General features: G+C 37.1%; 1 protein-coding gene and 14 non-coding genes across 15 annotated transcripts in view; 14 read left to right on the forward strand and 1 right to left on the reverse strand.

The window, feature by feature from the left end:
* Positions 1–17,726, reverse strand: part of LOC145676717 (uncharacterized) — a gene marked incomplete at its 3' end in the record, with an annotated part of 176,845 nt that overhangs the window by 69,661 nt on the left and 89,458 nt on the right. The window lies entirely within an intron of this gene.
* Positions 2,449–2,530, forward strand: TRNAS-GCU (transfer RNA serine (anticodon GCU)). The gene has a single exon. It is a non-coding gene; the product is annotated as a tRNA-Ser (tRNA).
* TRNAS-GCU (transfer RNA serine (anticodon GCU)) lies at positions 2,611–2,692 on the forward strand. The gene has a single exon. It is a non-coding gene; the product is annotated as a tRNA-Ser (tRNA).
* TRNAS-GCU (transfer RNA serine (anticodon GCU)) lies at positions 6,788–6,869 on the forward strand. Its single transcript has one exon. It is a non-coding gene; the product is annotated as a tRNA-Ser (tRNA).
* TRNAS-GCU (transfer RNA serine (anticodon GCU)) lies at positions 6,950–7,031 on the forward strand. The gene has a single exon. It is a non-coding gene; the product is annotated as a tRNA-Ser (tRNA).
* Positions 7,112–7,193, forward strand: TRNAS-GCU (transfer RNA serine (anticodon GCU)). Its single transcript has one exon. It is a non-coding gene; the product is annotated as a tRNA-Ser (tRNA).
* On the forward strand, positions 7,274–7,355 carry TRNAS-GCU (transfer RNA serine (anticodon GCU)). Its single transcript has one exon. It is a non-coding gene; the product is annotated as a tRNA-Ser (tRNA).
* On the forward strand, positions 7,436–7,517 carry TRNAS-GCU (transfer RNA serine (anticodon GCU)). The gene has a single exon. It is a non-coding gene; the product is annotated as a tRNA-Ser (tRNA).
* Positions 7,598–7,679, forward strand: TRNAS-GCU (transfer RNA serine (anticodon GCU)). Its single transcript has one exon. It is a non-coding gene; the product is annotated as a tRNA-Ser (tRNA).
* TRNAS-GCU (transfer RNA serine (anticodon GCU)) lies at positions 7,760–7,841 on the forward strand. Its single transcript has one exon. It is a non-coding gene; the product is annotated as a tRNA-Ser (tRNA).
* On the forward strand, positions 7,922–8,003 carry TRNAS-GCU (transfer RNA serine (anticodon GCU)). The gene has a single exon. It is a non-coding gene; the product is annotated as a tRNA-Ser (tRNA).
* TRNAS-GCU (transfer RNA serine (anticodon GCU)) lies at positions 8,084–8,165 on the forward strand. The gene has a single exon. It is a non-coding gene; the product is annotated as a tRNA-Ser (tRNA).
* On the forward strand, positions 8,246–8,327 carry TRNAS-GCU (transfer RNA serine (anticodon GCU)). The gene has a single exon. It is a non-coding gene; the product is annotated as a tRNA-Ser (tRNA).
* TRNAS-GCU (transfer RNA serine (anticodon GCU)) lies at positions 8,408–8,489 on the forward strand. The gene has a single exon. It is a non-coding gene; the product is annotated as a tRNA-Ser (tRNA).
* TRNAS-GCU (transfer RNA serine (anticodon GCU)) lies at positions 8,570–8,651 on the forward strand. Its single transcript has one exon. It is a non-coding gene; the product is annotated as a tRNA-Ser (tRNA).

A 17,726-nucleotide genomic window follows, 5' to 3' on the forward strand; every position in this document is an offset into this window, starting at 1 on the left:
ATATTTGTAATATGAATAAACTGACTAAATTTGGTTTTAATCCATTCGCTTTTAGGAAGAATTGTTACTGTATCCACTATATACAAGAAATGGATTCTACTATTATACAAATAGATGAATATTGTGAGATTTTTGCAATAGGCATATTAAAAATCCCACACAAGCTTATTACAAACCAGAAATTATAAGGGGGTCGCTGGCAAGAGGATGTGGTAAAATGGGGTCGTTATAGGATTTAGGTTGAGAACCACTGGTTTAAATAAGAGGAGAGCTTCGTTTTCAGGTGCTACATAGTCACTGATGCTACTGTGTACAAAAGGTACGTAATAATACCGTTGTAGATGACAAATCTTTTGTAGTCCTTATGAATGTAATTAATAAACAACATGCGATTTCCTCCCCTTCCCCCTTAGATTAGGGAAAAGGAGTGGTCAGTCTTTAATAGAGCTGTTACTGAACCTGTCAGTTGATATATTGCGTAATTTCAGTTCTATTGATAATCAAACCTAACCCATCGTGTTAAAGTTTTTTTTTTTTTTTAATTTTATTTTCTTGTATCACGCACTAATTCCTGTTAGCGTGTAATTTATTCGTTGCATGTGCGTTTGGCTGCTACCCGCATTATCTCGCTTAGGCTTACGCTAAAAATCACCCACTATCACATTTCGGACTGGTTTTGTCAACACTCCCGACCTTTCTTACAGTAACGTATTCATTCGTTATTTAAAACGAAAGAAAGAAAAAAAAAACTGTCAATTCAATTTCACACTATCGAACCGTGACTAGGTCGGTACACACTACACGCTAAGCAGAGATTCGTGTTGTAATAAGCCTTGGCTGCTTTTAATACGTAGAAAGAAAAATGATGCAACAGTTTTTCACTGTTTTGAAAATTTTTATGTATATTTTTTTCTACGTATTCTGGCAACAATGATACCTATTACTATCTGTTTCGCCTTACCTCGGAACAGAGATAAACAAAAATGATTTTTTCGTATTCTTTGACTTTCAAAATTCTGGTTAGCTTTACGGCTACTGTTCAGGCTTGCCAACCCATATGATAATATATTGTGATATACGATAATTCGAAGTGTACGATAATGTAAGTCAAACAGTACTCCTTCCTCTTCTGAAAATACGTATTGCAAAATACCTATCGCTAAATCAAATGCTGTTGCAAAATTGATCACTCTTTCACCTTCCTGGTTCTTTTCTTCCATACCCCAGTCACTAAACGTTAAGTTTGCAAATAGACCTTATTAAAATTCAACTTCTATTTGAAACTTGACGAAAATTAGGAATAATAAAACTGTGTGTCTAATAATACCAGAGGAACAGATTTTACTAAATCAAACTTTTTTTAAAAATCCCTAACGTAAGTTTATTTTTCTTTCTTTTAGGTGAATCCAGAGATGAGGGCGATACGACTTCTCCAGAATGTCTGACGACGACAAAAAAAAAAAAAAAAAAAAAAAAAATCCACAATGACAAACTATAGAAGAGAACACCAGAACTTTCAAAAACTCACCTTAAGAGGACTAATCATCGCGAAATTAAAATACCGCTAATTTTATAATAATTATATGATATCTTCAAATAGATAAAAGATAATCGGAATATGGGACAAGAGCGCGCTAGACAATATTATTCTGCATGAGGTACCGTTATAACAAATCACCTAGTCGCTTTCCGTTTGCAGCCATTTAAAAACACGAAAATAAATGACGGTTTTCTAAATGACTGGAAATCGGAAGCAGATGATTCGTGATAACAGTATCTCATGTAAAATAATATTGTCTAGCGAGCTCTTGTTCCACTTTCTGATTATATGTTATCTATTTGAAGATATCAGATACTTACTGTAAAATTAGCGGTATTTTAATTTCGCTGTGATGAGGCCTCTTAAAGTCCTGGAATATTTTATGTCTCTATTATTCAAACACACAATCTTACGTTGTTAGTATAAGGAGCTTCATGAACCATAATACGTATTTCGTGAAGACTAGATTTAATATGCTTATCAACAAGCATTCTCGTGTAATGTGGTTAATTTTTGCAATTCATACTAAAATTATGACAGACGTAATATTTAACACTTAAATTTTACATTTATACGATATACTGGTTTTTATGAACTCTTTTATTCCTTATTACTGTCATAGGAAAAATTAGGGCCGATCTTTAACCACTTCGTTTACAAAAAGTGTACCGTTATCATTATCACTATTATTATTATTATTATTATTATTATTATTATTATTATTATTATTATTATTATTATTATTATTATTATTATTATTATTATTATTATTATTTATTAAACATTTTAGGGGGCATTTTGAACGCATTATAGAATCCCAACCCCGTCGATTTCATTAGGTTTTCTTCTTCTCATTATACTATTTCTACTCCGTTATATAAATTAAAGGAAAACATCTTTATGTGACAGACGAGGTGGCCGAGTGGTTAAGGCGTTGGACTGCTAATCCAATGGGCTCTGCCCGCGTGGGTTCGAATCCCATCCTCGTCGTATAGTTTTATACTTTTCTCCTTTCCGTTAGATTACTTATACTTCCAATATAACTAAAAGTAGAAAATATTTGTTCAACGGACGAGGTGGCCGAGTGGTTAAGGCGTTGGACTGCTAATCCAATGCGCTCTGCCCTCGTGGGTTCGAATCCCATCCTCGTCGTATAGTTTTATACTTTTCTTCTTTCCGTTAGATTACTTATACTTCCAATATAACCAAAGCTACAAAATATTTATGCAGCGGCCGAGTAGTTAAAGCTGACGCAACTCCATTAACCTCAATTACATGACTTTCAAGTACTCAATGTGCAAGCTTTTGCCGACAATGTGAGTTTAATGGGCTGCAATGAGATTGCGCACACTTTTCCAGTTTTATCAGTTTTATCTGATAAGTCATTGACAAGCTGTTATTATGTACAGGATTGCGCACAGAAAAATTAAGCAATGTTGTCAGATGGAAAATATTTTCTCTTCTGTTATGTAAATCTGTAAGAGGAGAGCAGCGGAATACCCGAACCAAGGGTCGAATAAAATTACTAGGATTGAGCTAATTTAGAAAATACAGAGGAATTAACACATAAGGATAGAGAAGATATATACTGCATTCGAAAAAAAAAAAAAAAAGATCTCACACCAGTTCTTCCGAGAAATATTACAGAGGCTGCTTCAGTAAATGATTGAAAGAGAAGTTGAGTTCAGTTATGATGGAGAAAAGTTACTATTTATAAATGAAGAAGCTAAGATTATCGTCCTAACTTGTGCGAGTAACATTAGATACGAACAATGATAGCATTTACTGTGCATAGTCGTAGTTTATGTAATAAAACTAGCAGGTAGCTACATCATACTGTTTCTAATTATATATTCTAAGTAGATTTAGGAAGGTTATTTAAGATATGTATATATTGACAGATTCCATATTATTAATAAGTAAATCGTGTAATTTTGCAAGGATTATATTGGAATGCAGTGTAATTAATATGAGGAAGTAGTTTACTCACATCCTTGTATTATACTAATAATATTGTAATTTAAGTTCATTGTATCGCACATATTATTGTAACAAGTATCCTATTATATGACCAGACGTTAACGACAGACGTCAATAAATTTACCAAAGCAAAACTTTACGACAATGGAGAAAATTATTCTTTTTCAATTTTCATTTTTTCCATAAAACTTGGCTAGTAGTGGGAAGTATGTATAGCATATTAGATATTATTATTATTATTATTAACATTAAGAATGTCATTATAAATGTTTGATTTGTTTTATTTAGGTTCCCACCTGGAATATGGGCTTCAGAACCCTCAGTAGCTCCTCGAACGAAAATAGGGCGGAAACATTTCACAAACATTATAATTAATAATTCTATTCACTTGGTCCATATATTTAACAGGTGATCTCTTCTTTGTTGAAGATACAATCAGAAACAAAATTGAAATTAAGATCAATTGCGAAAGGATATACCAATACACAAAAAAGGAAGATTTAAAGAAACATAACATTATATTGAAGCAGTATGAAATGCTTAACCCTTATAGATTCCGGCTTTTTAAGGTAAATTAGAGACTTTCAGTCAAGCGGCTACAGCATCATCCCTATTTATCATAGGATCATGGTTCATACCTCGTTTTCTTTTTACAATAGAGTAACCTTTCAAATGGTACCATTCACATCTCCTTATCATGTCCCTGAGGCGGGAAATTTTGAGAGAAATCGGGATTTTTCTTTGAAAATATTTCTTTTTTTTTTTTTTTAATTGAGCCCCTCTGGACTCCCACTGTGTTAATGCAGAGACCTAAAACTCAACTGGAAAACACTAAGGGGTGTACTAAATGCCTGTACAAAATTTCAAGCTTTTATTTTGAACAGTCAGGGCGGGAAAAATATCAATAATCCCCACAATGCCCCAGATTACTGTAAAATACCTTGATCTCAGGCAAAACATTTCCTGAGACATCCCTATTTATCCTAGAATCGTAGTTCGCCCTTTATTATCTTCAGAATAAAACTGCCTTTCAAACGGACCCTTCACATGTCTCCATCATGCATCTCAGGCAGGAAAATCGCGAAAAAAAGGAATTTTTAAACCACAAAATCCCTTTTATTTACCTTTTTGCCCCTCTGGATCCACCTTGTGCTAACGCAGATATCTGAAAAATCTAATAAATAGACTCGGTGGACTGAATGTTTGTACAAAATTTCAATCTTCTAGGTGCGAAAGTAAGACCGCCAAAAAATAATGAAAATAGGGAAAATATTTTTTTAAAGTTATGATGTCATCACCTCCTATGTCTCGACGCAGGAAGGCATGAAACCATACGTAACGTGTTCCACAATGCCTCTAAACTTGAAAAAAAGTAAAAAGCTTTATTGGTTCTTTTTTAATCGAATAATGAAGACGCTACTTTAGTACCTAAAAATACGTACTAGAACTCCAAAGGGATTCAGATTATGAGACAAGAAAATTTTAACATTTGGGTTGTAAATTTAGAGGTATCATGACTTCTTGTAACTACTGACCAAATTATATTTAGTTAATCCTCAATATAATATGAATTTTATTTCTAATTTCTGTTTCTATCCTAGTCTGAAGGAAAACCTTCTTTGCGCACAGATTTTGAATCTACCATTGTGGCAACGTTGGGCAAAAATCTCTGTTCAGAAAGACCAACAGAGATTTGTGCGCAATTCGGGATCTATAGTGTGCGCAATCCTGTTGCTCCCGTTTAATGGGCACGACACCGACACAATTTTATTATCTCCAAGACTGTTTACGCGACAACCAAAATGTGAGTGGTGGTAAGATTAATTATATAAAATCAACGGTTATGTTTTATTATGCGGATGCCCACCTGGGCTATTTTCCTTTAATGAATACTTATACTATAGCCGATAGTGATAAAATATTGGGAATACGTTTCTCTTGTGATTTACAGTGCTCTTACAATTTAATATGCGATCCAATCGTACAGCAGATTGCCTTATTAACTAAAGAACATAAGTATCGTCGACTGAACTTACTGCAGAAAACTTGGTTCCTGAATACGAATATTTACTCCAAACTTTGGTATGTAGCACATATACACCCATTACCAGAACTGTATGCAAAAAACTGGATTCTTTATGTGTTTTTTTTTCTATGGTCAAACATGTTCTTTCGAATTCATAGAAATACTCTATATCTTCCATGTTCTGCGGGTGGATTCAATTTAGTGTATATTACAAAAAATGTCAGACACTGTATATGAGAACAACCTATCTCTATTACATGGATCAAACGACTCATACGTATCTGTGGATCCACTATTCGGCAGAAAATATATTTCCGAATAATCCGCCTTTAATTCGTTTTTATAAATTGATCCCAGATTATGCGCGTACTCTTATTCAACACTGGGCTTACAGTGGTATTCAAGGTAATCCCAGTGATTTGTCTTCCAAACAACTATATTCGCTGTTAATGAAACCAGTTCATGCGGGTACTAGTCCAATAGTGTGTAAAAAATTTCCGCAGTACAATTGGCCACGTATATGGAAAAACTGTAATTCAGAGTGTCTCACAGAAGATGTTAGAAGTGCATGGTACTGCCTTATTTATGACTTATTGCCTACAAATGAGAAATTATTTGCTATCCATCGTGTAATGAAAGAGGAGTGCTCTTTATGTGGTCAACCTGATACTTCACTATATCGCATCACGTCCTGTATTTCCACAGGACTAATTTGGTATGCCTTGTGTCGGATGCTGGGACTTATTTGTCGACAGCCACTATCTACATTCTCTTCCCCAATCTTAAGGTTTCGAGACTTTCACTCGTACCCGCAGACCAAACTAAATGCGATTAATTGGTTGAATGGACAATGTTAGAATATCCTACCAAGTTGTCATATTTGGATTTTATTTGGTACTTACAAACTCGGAGATTAGATTTGTTTAATGCAACTCCTCAAATAGAGAAAAAACGTTTGCAAATTTCTTACGTATCTTGCTTGCCCAACAATAATGTAGTATTTTTTTTTCTCTCTGTATTGATTTAATTCTCCTGATTTGTTGTTATCCAATGTACTATTAACATTCATAAAAATTTCTTTTTTTAAAAAAAAGTGGTTAAGGCGTTGGCCTGCTAATCCAATGGGATCTGCCCGCGTGGGTTCGAATCCCATCCTCGTCGTATAGTTTTATACTTTTCTCCCTTCCGTTAGATTACTTATACTTCCAATAGAACTAAAAGTAGAAAATATTTATTCAACGGACGATGTGGCCGAATGGTTAAGGCGTTGGACTGCTAATCCAATGGGCTCTGCCCGCGTGGGTTCGAATCCCATCCCCGTCGTATAGTTCTATACTTTTCTCCTTTCCGTTAGATTACTTATACTTCCAATAGAACTAAAAGTAGAAAATATTTGTTCAACGGACGAGGTGGCCGAATGGTTAAGGCGTTGGACTGCTAATCCAATGGGCTCTGCCCGCGTGGGTTCGAATCCCATCCTCGTCGTATAGTTTTATACTTTTCTCCTTTCCGTTAGATTACTTATACTTCCAATAGAACTAAAAGTAGAAAATATTTGTTCGACGGACGAGGTGGCCGAGTGCTTAAGGCGTTGGACTGCTAATCCAATGGGCTCTGCCCGCGTGGGTTCGAATCCCATCCTCGTCGTATAGTTTTATACTTTTCTCCTTTCCGTTAGATTACTTATACTTCCAATAGAACTAAAAGAAGAAAATATTTGTTCAACTGACGAGGTGGCCGAATGGTTAAGGCGTTGGACTGCTAATCCAATGGGCTCTGCCCGCGTGGGTTCGAATCCCATCCTCGTCGTATAGTTTTATACTTTTCTCCTTTCCGTTAGATTACTTATACTTCCAATAGAAGTAAAAGTAGAAAATATTTGTTCAACGGACGAGGTGGCCGAGTGATTAAGGCGTTGGACTGCTAATCCAATGGGCTCTGCCCGCGTGGGTTCGAATCCCATCCTCGTCGTATAGTTTTATACTTTTCTCCTTTCCGTTAGATTACTTATACTTCCAATAGAACTAAAAGTAGAAAATATTTGTTCAACGGACGAGGTGACCGAGTGGTTAAGGCGTTGGACTGCTAATCCAATGGGCTCTGCCCGCGTGGGTTCGAATCCCATCCTCGTCGTATAGTTTTATACTTTTCTCCTTTCCGTTAGATTACTTATACTTCCAATAGAACTAAAAGTAGAAAATATTTGTTCAACGGACGAGGTGGCCGAATGGTTAAGGCGTTGGACTGCTAATCCAATGGACTCTGCCCGCGTGGGTTCGAATCCCATCCTCGTCGTATAGTTTTATACTTTTCTCCTTTCCGTTAGATTACTTATACTTCCAATAGAACTAAAAGTAGAAAATATTTGTTCAACGGACGAGGTGGCCGAGATGTTAAGGCGTTGGACTGCTAATCCAATGGGCTCTGTCCGCGTGGGTTCGAATCCCATCCTCGTCGTATAGTTTTATACTTTTCTCCTTTCCGTTAGATTACTTATACTTCCAATAGAACTAAAAGTAGAAAATATTCGTTCAACGGACGAGGTGGCCGAGTGGTTGAGGCGTTGGACTGCTAATGCAATGGGCTCTGCCCGCGTGGGTTCGAATCCCATCCTCGTCGTATAGTTTTATACTTTTCTTCTTTCCGTTAGATTACTTATACTTCCAATAGAACTAAAAGTAGAAAATATTTGTTCAACGGACGAGGTGGCCGAGTGGTTAAGGCGTTGGACTGCTAATCCAATGGGCTCTGCCCGCGTGGGTTCGAATCCCATCCTCGTCGTATAGTTTTATACTTTTCTCCTTTCCGTTAGATTACTTATACTCCCAATATAACTAAAAGTAGAAAATATTTGTTCAACGGACGAGGTGGCCGAGTGGTTAAGGCGTTGGACTGCTAATCCAATGGGCTCTGCCCGCGTGGGTTCGAATCCCATCCTCGTCGTATAGTTTTATACTTTTCTCCTTTCCGTTAGATTACTTATACTTCCAATAGAACTAAAAGTAGAAAATATTTGTTCAACGGACGAGGTGGTCGAGTGGTTAAGGCGTTGGACTGCTAATCCAATGGGCTCTGCCCGCGTGGGTTCGAATCCCATCCTCGTCGTATAGTTCTATACTTTTCTCCTTTCCGTTAGATTATTTATACTTCCAATATAACTAAAAGTAGAAAATATTTGTTTCAACGGCCGAGTGGTTAAGGTGTTGGACTGCAAATCCAATGGGCTCTGCCCGCGTAGGTTGGAATCCCATCCTCGTCGAATAATTTTATACTCTTCTCCTTTCCGTTGTTACTATCCATATTTTTATTTGGTGACATATGATTTATTACCAACAAATCAACGATTAACGGATTGAATGTCATTTGATTTTAGTGTTTCTTTCAGATGTAGACATGAGCTAGGGCAAAAACTCTTCTTAGCGCCCCCCACTGACCAACCAAACCAAAACTCTCCGCGACAACATCTGATATTGGTATCCTGCTTAATGGAAGTCCTCCAATGAAGTGAAATGCTTGAACAGCTGAGACACTCATACGTCACTGACGTGACTAATTGCAGGATAATAAAAATCAGACCTGAATGAAAGAAGATGTGAATCGGCTATAGAGAAACAGGAAAGCCCCGAGAAAAGTAATGTATACGGCATTTGTACGTCAGAAATCCCATGTGGTGTGATGTGTGGTCCCGTTTCAAATCTAGAACCTTTTACACTAAATGCGCATCCGTCACCACTCCCCAATCTTGAAATGAATTATACACAATATACAAATTTAAATACTAAAATCTACTTAAGACGAAATGTATTGTTTTCTATATATTTATTTCATACAGGGAAAAGCAGTCCTACATCTCTTAAACAATACCAGCTGAACTAAGATTGAAGAATATTTCCACTAATGAACATTTTTAATTTGAAATAAAGTACTTACAGAAGATGTGCCTGCAGTTCAACTGTGTGTTGTTGCACAATGGGTTACAAGGTACATTTCCAAATGATCAGAAGTTAAATTTTGTCGGCGATCGGATAAAATATTCTTGTATGCAGAGAATGATCTCTCCACATCACATGAGGTAAGAGGAGCGTATTTCAACAGGGGGATGTAGTTGGGGGTAATATCTTCAGGGGGGTTCTTCTTTCACCACTGAGAATCTCACACACTGCCAATAGGTTGTCGTAACCTGGGTTTCTTTCCAGCACTGCATTTAGTTTCTTTCGAACTTTTTCTCCTACATCTCCACACACACCTTGCAGCAGTCTCTTTGCATCCTCTATGATTTCCATGGATTCCGGAAGAGGCCGCCCAACAGTCTCTAGCTTTTTAGTGCTTGTAGGTAGCCAACCAAAATTGCTGTCTATGTATGCGATATCACACGCTACTTTTGAGTCATTAAACAGTTTCTGAGCAATGCCAACTGACACAGCCGACTCCGATGGAAATGAATGAACAACAGGCTTAATTTTTTTAAAATGTTCATTGTAGAAATGTACTGCCTGTATCCAAGTGCCCCATCGCGTTAGCACAGGCTCCGGAGGAAGTGGCACGTCTGGCAGTTGATCTCTGGAAACTTGAACACGTTGTGACGCCTTAACAAACATTTTTTTTTTTTCGTGGAAGAAACTAGTTGATATACTTCGCAAAAGTTGTCTCTCACCTCTTCAGCAACACGTTGAAGAGCATGGGCCATACAGGTGAAATGAATTAAGTGAGGGTAAAAAATTGTAAGTGCTCTAGCCGCTTTTAACATGTACGCTGCACTGTCTGTATAGAGAACAAGCACTTTTTTCTTCCTGAACTCCTCCCGGCCGCAACACTTTAAGACCATCGTTTACAAAGCGAGCAATCGTGGAATGATTCGTGCGTTCCAGGAATTTACTGGCAGTAAGATAGGATTTAGATGGAGCATCTTCACTTAACTTTCCAATCACTAAATTTGCTACATAACGTCCCAAAACGTCTGTTGTTTCGTCCACAGAAATCCAAATATATATGAACTACCTATTTCTGCCCTAATGGTATCTATAGCTTCCCTACAACAAACTTCGAGATAACACTTTCGAAGAGTGGATTCGTCAGGAATTGGACGCCCGCAGTACTTCTCCAGAAAAGCTTTACTTTAACTTTTTTCCAAGGAATGTTTGCTGCTGAACTTATGAATTGGAATAGCGGACTAAATATACATGATGTATGGAGGAAGATATTGGAGAAAACAGAGAAGAAAGAATATGTGAAAACAGGTGTATTGAACAACGGATAGACAATTAAAAGTTTATGTTTTTCAAACGTGAAAGTTATTCATTAAGAATACACAGGTGTGCCAATTAAAAGTTTATCTCTTAAGTTAAAGTTGATCATTAAGAGTTGCATATGTGTTAATTAAAAATTGTTAAAGGGAAGGGCGAATATGATTGGTTCATGGAATGACCTCCTCTCATTTTAAGAAGTATATAAGCTGTAATCTTAGAAATTGTATTTCATAATGTGTGTGATGAAGGCAAAGTTAATTTGCCGAAACTGTAATGCTATTATTTATTAATTAATATATGTTTTGGTCAGAATTTGTCTTTTAATTTATGTTAGTCGTAATATCAGTTTGCTGATTAGCGGAAAATATCGCCCCTCATTGACTTTTAAGGAAATTTTTATTTTAAGAATGTTTTGCGATAACTTCAGTAACACAAAAGCCCAAAATTGATAGTAACACGAAATCTCCATAATTGAAGATCCAAAAACCTGCACAGCATATTCTACACGCTTGTAAAGCAGGTAAAAGTTTTCCGCCATATTACGTTTTGATTCAGATAGAATAATTTCGGTTGAATCCATCTGTTTTAGAGGAATGAGAAGAATTGAGGTAATTTTAATACATGGAGTTGGCAACTGTGCAAAGCTTCAGCCACTGGCCACCTGCGGCGCTAGTTGTATGTAAACACCAAGGATCTTATAAAATAGAGGATCTACCCTTACAACAAAATCTTGAAGTCATACGTCACAGTTTCACCACCCCTACTCTGCCCACTGCGCCCAATAAGAACGCAATGTTTTGAGGCAACAATCATGGCGGAAACGGAAATAGCCAATCAGATGATTGCAGAAACGAGAATAGACAATCAGACGTGCCGATGCTCGATTGTTTTTTTTTTTTTTTTTTGGCTTCATTGATTTAATATGATGAAGATACATATGGGCAGATCCTCTATTTTATAACATCCTTGGTAAACACAAATAACAACTGGTTTGAAAAACTGATCTCGCGAAGAAGTCGTCTCAATTATTCGATTTCTATGGTCGAAATACGTAACCACGGCTGAAATTCACCGACATCTGATAGAGGTTTATGGAGAGATTATAATGTCTCGTCAGCATGGCACAGAATGCTGTCGAAAGCTGCAACTGATAGAGGGAAACGTCAACGACGAGAAGCACCCAAGACCATCACGCTGTTGAAGCAGTTTCGCTGACATCCTTGACCACCCTCCATACAACCGGGACCTCGCTCTAAGCGATTTTCACCTGTTCTTGCACTTGCAGGAGCACCTAGGAGGGCGCTGCTTCAGTTCAGACGAGGAGGGGAAACACTTCGTTACAACGTGGCTGAACCCGCAAGGATAGGATTTTTACCAGGAGGGAATTTTCACTCATCCCACAATGCGACAAATGCCTCAACCGATATGAAGGCTATGTCGAAAAATACTCTAATCTATGTAGTAATCTTACTTTCTTATCATCATCTTGTACATATATATATATATAGGGAGAAAGAGAGTATCATTGTCTCCCTTAGTTTAAAGTTTGAGACTTTAAACTGAAAGATTTCAAGAACTCAATTACACAATTAGGCCAAAATTAATGCTAATTCAAACAAGTGGACTCAGGCACGTAGCCAAGGGGTGGGTCCGGGGGGTCCGGACCCCCCCCCCCTTTCGGATCCAGAAATGAAAATATTAAGGAAGGATGAAACAAAAAGAAACAAGAAAAAGATGAATCAGCGTCAAAAATATAAAGCTACAGCAAGTGTTTGGTTACTCTTTCTTATGAGGAGCTTTGTGTGGAGGAAACGGGGGGGGGGGGGGGGGAGTTGAAAATGGGTATTATTGTAACGAAGCATTCCGAATTCCATCTATCTGCATGGATAACATAGACTCTCAGGTAGAACTTAAGAAATGCTCAGAATCACCAATAATATGAGCCATTTTGAATTTCGCGGCACCTCTAATGCATTTGATAGGATGTCTTTACTCCCGAAAGAATATCTCGTTGCTATCCTTGATGGCATTAAACGAAGATAAGAAAAAGAAGAAAGAAGACAAGTAGAACCGAGTTCGAATGACCTCGGAAGACTATATCTTTTTCAATACTTTTTTATTTTCTTTTACTCAAGATTTCTTCATAGTTTTTCTTATTAAAATACTTACTAACATATCCTCATTTTATTGTCCTAAAAGACCAATATGGGTATGTTGCCAGTAAAATAGTTTAGATTGATCGATCCCCTGGTGTTTAACCACAGTATTTCATGTCACGTCCCCCCCCCCCCCCGATTACGAAATCCTGGATAAACGAACGAATATATGTTGCCACTAAAATAGTTTTGAATGATCGAGCCCCTGGTGTGATAACCACAGTATTTCGTCACGGACCCCCCCTATTTCGAAATCCTGGCTACGTGCCTGGTGGACTTTAAGACTTTAATAAAAAAAAATTGTTTCCTTACGAGTAGTTTATTAGTACATTTCACATAATCTGTGACACTCACTGTCAAGACCATGCAACTCACGGATTTCATTTCAGTCTAAAATTTCTAACTGAAGTCCGATTTTCATGCGGTTTGTGGCAAATGATCAAAGAAGGATGGGAGATTTATGGAGGTATGTTTACCGGGGTAATACCGTTTAAATTCATCCGGGGTAATATCAGTCACGCCTCAAGAAAAGACACAAATATTTTCGCCAGTGTACCTTACAATTGGAATGAGGTGCGTTGCGGTGTAGAGATTTTAGTTATCTTGGTTAGATGGGAACCTCACCAAGGTCAATAACAAACAGGAAACTGCCTCAGCGTTGCCAAATCTAGCATAATGATGCTAGATCTAGCATAATTTGCATGTCTTTAGCATCTAGCATCTTGCTTTTAGCATCCTGCCTAAGTCTAGCATAATTTCAGCAAGTTTATCAAAAAGCCGCAAAACCTGGAGATGAGAAAGATGCTGGTCGTGGGAAGAAAAAGAACGGCAGAAATGTATCCTCTCCCATTGATTCATACAGTCGGTAAACCATACAGGCAGTCTCATTTTCCGAAGTAAGTTAGAAACGGCTTTGGGCTTTTTTTGGAGGGGGGGTGCTCACCCAGGGTTTTCTAATCCTTTAACTGCGAGGCATGGGCTGAGCTATGGGGGCAATTCTCCCCCCAAATTCCCCCCAACTTTTTGACAACTTCACCATCTTTATTTCTGACTTCATGACATATTTATTCCTGAAATGAAAGGTCCGAGACCGACCAAAAATCTGCCCCCCAGCAGACAATTCCCAACTACGCTTATGCTGCGAGGTAATGTTCTTTCAAAATATGTAAACAAACACTTTGCATTCATTTATACGATATATACGCCATTGAGTCTGGCAACGACTGCACTAGTTTAGTTGAGTTAAAGCTTTGGTGCGTGAAGTATTGAGTTCTATCCATGCATTCTTGCGCTCTGCGTATTTTAAGTTACGTTATCGTATTTCAACTTCGTTTTTTTTTCTTTTAAAAACTCCTGAATTAGTAATTATGAGGATCTAGCATAATTTGATCAAATCTAGCATAATTTCGATCAGGTTTTGGAATAATTCCGAGCTGTGAGTCTGGCAACGCTGATTGTGCTGTACAGTTCTGTGTTTCAGTGTGAGTATGATCAGGACACAGTGAGAATAGTGTATTCTTTGGAGCCACATGAGTTTATCGTTAAAAGCTTGTGGAGAATAGAATATGTTTTTGCTACGGAAAGGGCATTTAGAAACAAATTTCCTTCATGTTCTGCCCTAGAACAGGAACATAATATAGTCGCTAGTAAATAACTTGGAAGAAACAGGATCGCTTCTGAGTGAGACAGGAAAGCATCGGACTCCGCAGGCGGGTATTGTGGAAGATGTCAGTTATAGACTCTGTAGGTCACCCAAGAAATCTCTCCGTCGTTGGTCACAAGAAATCGGCTATAGCCAAGGCCGCCCAGGTTGTGGTTTCCAGGGGGGGCAAGTATAAGCGACGTTTCAAATACAGTTTCAAATTTTGTTGTAACTCATGTAAAAATTCTATTGGGTTTTCAATGTTCCCAAGTACAATTTCCTCTTAGGGGGGGCGAGCCCTTGGTATAGCTATTCAATGTGTAATTTATGGGTGTTAGCTCATTCTCACTAATACTTAATTTGTATTTTGCAATTTCGGTTCAAAAATCAAAAGCCCCATTCCAATTGTACGGTACACTGGCGAATATTTGCGGGTTTTGTTGAGACGTGTTTGATATTACTCAGGATGAATTTAAACCAGTAAAGATAGTTTCATAAATTTCCCATCCTTCCGTGATCATTTACCACTAACCACATGAAAATTGGACTTCTATTAGAAATTCTAGACACAAATGAAATCCGGAGTTTAAAAAAAGTCACATTGTATAATAATAATAATAATAATAATAATAATAATAATAATAATAATAATAATAATAATAATAATAATAATAATAATAATAATAATAATAATAATAATAATAAAGTATTGTGTTTAGTATGTGTGTGTGTATGGTGTATTACTAATGCCATCATATTTTAAGTTTTTTTTCTTAAAAAACTTCTTGTAGTATGTGAAAGCCCGTCCTGGCTGAGAACGTGACACATCTCCCATAAAACAAAATAATACTGCATAAGTACTCCACACGGTTTTGCCGAATACTTAAATACGTCTTCTAGAAGTGCGTGCGTAAATAAATCGGGACAAATGGACAGACATATAAAAACAATAATTTTAGAAAAATAATAGATCAAAAGATTGCGATCTTGGCTAATAATTAGTGGCTTGGATCAGGGGCCACAAAATTTTTGAACGGCCTCTAAAACCAGTTTTGGGTATTTTCTACGGAATAAGCATATCATACTGAGTTAAGTGATACTTTGAGTTGGCTACACTATATGTAATTCCCATATATAAGGCCTACAAGAATTTTTTTGTTAAAATATGTTGGATCTATTAATCCAATTGGATTAGGGGCCACAAAATTTTTGAAGGGCCCTTAAATCGAGTTTCCGTATTTTCTACGGAATAAGCACATTATGCTGAGTTATGTGATAGTTTGGGTTCAGCTACATTATAGGCCTATGTAGTTCTTTAAATATAAGGCCTACAAGAAGAGTTTTGATTGAAATATATTGGATTTTGCTTTCATATGCATTGAAACGTGTTAACACCGTCGAAATTTCAAATTCGATGTTGTTTTTCAGATTCACCATACTTTCTTTCTCTTATCGTTTCTCAAAAATTTAAGACAGAATGAAAGTCCCACAATTATCCCGGATAGATTAAAGGAGACGGTGATAATGAGAAATGAATGAAGTGGTGGAATGAAGAAAGTGAGAGGAAACGGGAGAACACCGAGGAAACATGCACACGGCGTTTGTCCACCACAAAGTTCACTTGGCAGGAGCGCTCGAAAATAAAACAGTACGGAATCATCACATCTTAGCACACAGTTTTTTTTTATTTTTTTATGAAGCACACTTGTAGAACATACGATATCGCGATAGACTTATTAGATTTTTTACATATAAATTATAAAAATAGACGTCTATATAAATTATAACGGTAATATAAATGATAATAGTAACTATTACATTATAAGATCCTATATAGTATTCATTATTCAGTGGCGTACACAAAGGAGTGGTTCGAGCTTTACATCCCTTGATAAAAATATTATTGAAAATAAAAAAATAATGATTTATAATGTCTGATGATTATCTCTTTAGGCTAAGGGAGACGATGATTAAGGTAAGTGAATGATGATGTAAGAATTGGCGGAATGAGAAAGTGGGAGGAAACGGAAGTATCCCGAGAAAACCAACGGACGCAATGTTGTCCATCACAAGTTTATTTGGTCCGGGATCGAATCAGGGACCCCACACACCAGAGGTTAGCGTTCTACCACTGAGCTACCGTGCCCCTATATACATATTTTACTTGGTATTTGTTAATATGAAATAAAAATTAAAATACCAGTCATATATACGGCCGGTAAAAGTTCTGTACTGATTACCGGCCTTACACAGTAAAAAATGGTTGTGTTAATCCAACTCAATTTTAACACAGGACAGTGGCTCCAGTGTGACTACCACTCTACGGTGTTAGTTCAACACATACCCCGCGGTGTTGGCGTTTAACACAAGGAGTGTGTTACGTCTTTAACACACAACCGGTGTTGAGCCGTGCCGCAAGTGTTAATGAACCACAAAATTACTCCCTCAAAATATGTTAAATCGTCTATATGCGTAATGTGTTTACATTATGCTGTCTAAAAAAAAACACACTTTAAACAAGTAAAAAAATCCCCAACGGCGGGGAAGGGCTCGAACCACCAACCTTTCAATTACTAGCCGCGTATTCTTCCGACTTCGCCACGGAAACGATGAAGAAAACATCGCTTGTAGAGAGATAAATTATTGGGGTCTTTTTGTATTTGGCTAATCAGAGTGCTCCTTTAAGCCGCGTATATTCGACGATAACCGTTCGGGATAAGATAAAATCTGCTTGCCATGTAATTTTATAACAAAATAACAACTGTCTATTTAGTTTATTTTATAGTTCTTCCATATTCACTTTCACATGATCGGCGACAGTTGCCTCTAATAAAGTTGATGTGTTCGTTGCTTCTAGTACACAATCACTTAGAAAAATAAGCAATAAATGCATCAAATGTGAGAGATGAAATTTTGCGTATACCTGGATTTGTTTAAATATTTCTTTCTACTGTGTTTGTCTGTAGCTTCAATTCATAAGCTTTTATAATTAGATGCCCAACATATTTGGCAATCCCGCAGAAAACAACACCGAAGATTCTACACTTGTGTTGATTTAACACACAGGCTGTGTGTCATTTCAACTACCGGCATTTGACACACAACTCCAAATGGAGAGTGAGTTGTTCTAACCACT

This window comes from Thermobia domestica, unplaced genomic scaffold (assembly GCF_964235325.1).
Source record: "Thermobia domestica unplaced genomic scaffold, izTheDome1.hap1.1 HAP1_SCAFFOLD_311, whole genome shotgun sequence".
Lineage (NCBI taxonomy): Eukaryota > Metazoa > Arthropoda > Insecta > Zygentoma > Lepismatidae > Thermobia > Thermobia domestica.